This window comes from Talpa occidentalis, unplaced genomic scaffold, assembly GCF_014898055.3.
Source record: "Talpa occidentalis isolate TD23 unplaced genomic scaffold, MPIMG_talOcc4v2.1 talOcc4.5, whole genome shotgun sequence".
NCBI classification, from domain to species: domain Eukaryota; kingdom Metazoa; phylum Chordata; class Mammalia; order Eulipotyphla; family Talpidae; genus Talpa; species Talpa occidentalis.
The window spans coordinates 102880838-102885503 of NW_023604861.1; the positions used below are offsets into that span (position 1 = coordinate 102880838).

Sequence of the window (4666 nt, forward strand, 5' to 3'; positions counted from 1 at the left end):
TGGACTCTACTACTGTGGGTGGTAGCATCCATCCTTGCATCCCCATTTCAATAGCCTGCTCCCTTCCTGGCCATTCCTTGGGGAAGGAGACACAAGAGGGGATCCCACAGACTGCTCCTGCCCACTACCCCTGCACAGTAAACACCAAGTTTATGAGCAGAATGAGGCCTTGGAGACACTACACAGGACACAGACACCGTTGACATATACTCAACCTGTTTATTGAGGTTTTAGAGAAACGGGCTCAGCAGGGGTCAGAGGGACTGTGCTTAGTTGGCAGCCAGGATCTCCCGCACCCAGGGCATGAGCTCAGTGACGCGGGCATACACGCCAGGGCTGGAGGTGGAGCAGGTGCCGCTGCCCCAGGACACGATGCCCACCAGGGTTCAGGCTCCATTCTTCTGGCACACCAGGGGGCCATCAGAGTCACCCTGTGGGAGAGGGAAATGAGGATTCAGACCTGGTGGCCACATGGCCTGGCCCAGGGGCCCCCGGGCATTGTCATCACTGCCCAGTCTAGAAGCTGACAGCCTTGCATGCCCAGCACGAGTACACTGGGGAGAGTATGAAAGGAATATCAGCAACTGCTGTGGCCTCTGCCCCTGAAGTCTGGGTTACCCCGAGTGTGGGGTCCTAGAGTGAAGCTTTCATAATGTTGGTTTCCTAGATGAGAAGAAAGCAGGGTGGGAGGTGATGGGGCCAAGGTGAGGGAGTCCTCCTGGAGCCGCATGTGCTCCTGCCCAGGCTGCACACTGTACAATTCCAGGAGGTGCCATGTGCTGACATTGCGCTCTCACGGACATTTTGTCATCTGGGGGCTCTGACAGCAGAGGCCCCCACTCTGACACCCGTCTGCTGAGGTCATGGCAGATCCGTCAGGACCCTGTCCACCATGCTGCCCAGGAGGTCTAAGGGTAGAGGGCCAGAGCCTAAAGGAGGCCTTCTGAGACTCCATTTCCTCTCCCTCTACCCAGGACTCCGGCCTGAACTTTTGCCTGAGCCCACACCTTGCTGGGAGGGCAGGAGCAGCTGGCTGAGCCAAGGGGCCTTACCATGCAGGAGGAGACGCCGCTGGCTCCAGCGCAGACCATGAGGTCGGTGATCTTGCTGCCCCAGTACTTCTGGCACTCAGTGTTGGACAGGAGGGGCAGGGCAGCCTGCTGCAGCTTGTTGGGGGTGTTGGCATCTGGAAGGGCAGGCAAGTGGTCAGCAACCCTGGCCCTGCCTGCCTGGCCCTGCCCACTAGCCACCTGCCCTGCCTGCTGGTCACTCACTGGTGTGCTTGGTCAGGCCCCAGCCAGTGGTGGCTCACAGGGAGCCAGCGGGGAAGTCATCAGCCTCATTGGGCAGGCACACGGCGGACACAGTCTGGGAGAAGCGGCCAGGAGTGGCCAGCTTCAGCAGGATGATGTCGTTGTTGATGGTGAACATGTTGAACTTGGGGTTCTTGAAAACCTGGAGGCAGGAGTGACAGCTTCAGTTGAGACTGGGAGGCAGGGGGCAGGGCCAGGACTCGGGCCTGCTCACCTGCCTCTTTGGACGATGGCTGTTCCCCTCCAAGCTCCTTCCCAGGCTGCAGGAGCTGAGACCCAGCGGCTGAGGTCAGATCTTCCCCTGTGTGGGACCTCATACACCCCCACTTTCTGCTTTGCTCCATCATGGGCGTCCAGCCTGTGCTGTGGGTTCTTGGACCTCATGGCCCAGCCCAGTGAGCTGGACACTCCGAAGGACACCCCTGCAGGAGGCCGCACCTGGATTCTGGGGCCGCCTTACCTGGGCAATCTGCAGCACCTGGATGTTCTCAGTGTTGGAGCCCGGTCAAACTCTCCGGCCACCACGTGGTGGGAGGTTCTGGAGGCCAGAGGAAGGACGGGTTCCTGCTGTTAGGTGGGGACCATGTGGGGCGCAGGGTGCTTGTATGTACATGTGAGTGTGCAGGCATGCATGTGTGCCTATGCCTGTGCATGCCCGTGAGGTGCTGACTGGGGATGAGCACTGAGGAACCAACACCAGGACAATAGCACCTGTGGGGTGTTTCCTTCCCAAACCACCCTGGGGGAAGGGCAGGAATGGTTGTCTATGCATTTCCCTAACAAGGAAACTGAGGAACAAAAGAGTTAAAGGACTAGTTGTTAGTGCTATGTGTCTCCCCACCCCAAGGGTTTTCCTGGGGTCTCCCTGGCTCACCTGACATTGCAGTGAGCGGCAGTGACCATCCAGTTCTCGCTGATCAGGGAGCCCCCACAGAAGTGGAAGCCGGTGCTGTCCTGCAGGAAGAGGGCAGGGTCAGCACTGGCCAGACACCAGCCACACCCAGCTGGGCAGCAGCCCCCACCTGGGAAGCCTGTAGCCCAGAGTGACCCCACTCAGGTTCTGACTGGCCCTCACCTGCAGAGACACCTGCCAGGGCCAGGAGCCGGGGACAGCGTCTTCCCCATTGACGATCCTGGACAGGCCGCTCAGCACTGGGTGGATGGCGGGGGTCCCGCAGCCTGGGGGTGGGAGTATGGGGTAGAAGTATAAATCAAGGCTGACTCTGCTTCCTCCCCAGATCTACTGCCTCAGAAACTGCCCAGGGACACTCATTCTGCCAAATGCTTCAGCCCAAACAAGGCAATATGTCAAAGGCAAGGCAGTGTCAGCACCAAAGTGTGGGCTGGAGGCTGGACTCTGTGGATTTGAACCCACCAGTCACTGCCTTACTTAAGCACCCTGAGTCTCAGTCTCCCCAGAGCAAATAGGTATCATAAACTCTCTGACTTCACAGAGTTGCTATAAGGATACAATACCAGGAGCAGCAAAGATGGACCTGCTGGATTCCTCCCACAGTGATTGTTGATGAACCTGATTTAAAACACCTGCCAATCGCTCACCATCTGAGCCTACTGGAGAGCCACTGCTTGTGAGAGCATCCGATCCCTTTGGACACTTCTTTCTGTGCCTGGGAGACCTTTGGACAACCCCATAAAAGTCCAGCTCTTCTTTGGCGGCCTGACTCTGCTGTTCTGGTCCAATCCCCCCAGCCTCTCCATAGAAGAGACAGGCCGTGAGGCTCAGCAGGGACCGAGATTCACTTGGGCTCACTCCACCAAGCATGGCCGAACTCTGAGCTAGGACCTCCTGCCGCCCCTGCTGGCCTCGGGACTTGGAAGAGGGGAGCGGGCTTCCCAGCCTAAGTCCACCCCGGTACTCACCGAAGGCTGAGCCCAGGAGGGTGAAGCAGGAGACAAGCCAGAGGAAGGCCATGGTGCTGCAGTCAGGGAGGTGTGGGGAGCCTGCCTGGGGCTCCCCCTTTATATCCCTGGATAATCTGGAGACCTTGAGGTGACAGTCCCTTTCCTGGGAGTGTGCCCAAGTGGCCAGGTTGTCCAGAAAAGGGCAGGGACAGCAGCATGTGGTCATGACTAAAATGAGGTCAGGTCCAAAGGCAATGTTGGGGGCAAACAATGTGAACCTTGACCCTTAGCCAAGAGGAAGGGACTAGGACACCAGGCTTCCTCCTCTAGGCCCTGTGGGCAGCAGCTGGGCCTGAGCAAGGTTTCAGGCACAACCTGGTCTCATAGTTGGATGACCTGGAAGAGGTCAATTAATGGCTCAAAATCCTGGCAGTGTCATCAAGGAGGGGACAGATGTGGACCCTGGCCTTTATCTACAGGGACCACGGACCCTGGGTTTGAACATGAAGTGTCCGTGACAAGACAAGTGTCTTGGCCTGACCTGGAGCCTCCTCCTGCCATCCAGTATCCCTCTTAAGCTCATGGCGGACTAGCTCCTTCCCTTGGGCAGGTAGCACAGCCCCGGGGACCAATTTCTGACACTGGAATACAGCGGAGCCTCTTCCCAGGATGGGGAAACTGAGGAGTGAGACTTTTGAGGTTGAGATTGCTCGATGAGGTGCAAGAGCCCCACAATGCAGGAAGGAAATGATAGCCTTTCTCTTTTCATTTCCTCTTAGCCTGATCAGAGTAGTTTAGTTATTCCTAGTACAGGTTTTAGTACCAGGCAGCTGTTGGGCCCTCAGAAAATTATTTCTGCTTTCTGTTCCCATTTTGAAGTACATAAAATGGGGCTTCAAATAGTAGGTGACGAACATGTAGGACCAAGCCTAACACCAGCCTGGTTTTTCCTCAGTCTTATTAGATTGCCTGCTCCTGCCATTAACATATTCTAGAAAACTGTCTAATGACAGGGAGGGATGGCCACAGGCTTTGGTGGGGAAACAGGGCACAATACATGGTGCCAAGTGTGGCCCCAGCTTTTAGAGACCCTACTGTGTACAAGTCCATTTACCCTAACAACCAATGCTTACCAGCCCCCTCATGGGATATAACAGACACTCCAGCCTTGAGCAGCTTTTCATTTGGAGAGGTGGTGGGAGGGTTTAAGACACGAGTTAAAATATAAGTAAACGGCATTACCACCAGCTTAGGTTATGTTACTGTCATCAAGAGTAGGAGGACCATGACCACCAAGGCAAAGGGCCTCTCCAAAAGGAACACTTAAGCCCAACCTAATATTTGGAGTAAGTGGGGCCAGCACATCTGGGAGAAAACCATGTCCAGGTGGGGGGAACAGCAAGAGCAAAGGCCTGAGAGTGTGCCTGGGTGGCATCAACTAAGTGAGGGTCTGGATGGTAGTGTGGAGCCAAGAGGACAGGAATGCCGAG

At 56.3% G+C, this 4666-nt stretch overlaps 1 pseudogene; it reads right to left on the minus strand.

Moving 5' to 3' along the window:
- Positions 1–238: 238 nt before the first annotated feature.
- On the minus strand, positions 239–3246 carry LOC119259934 (chymotrypsinogen 2-like; annotated as a pseudogene).
- Between the last annotated feature and the right edge of the window lie 1420 nt (positions 3247–4666).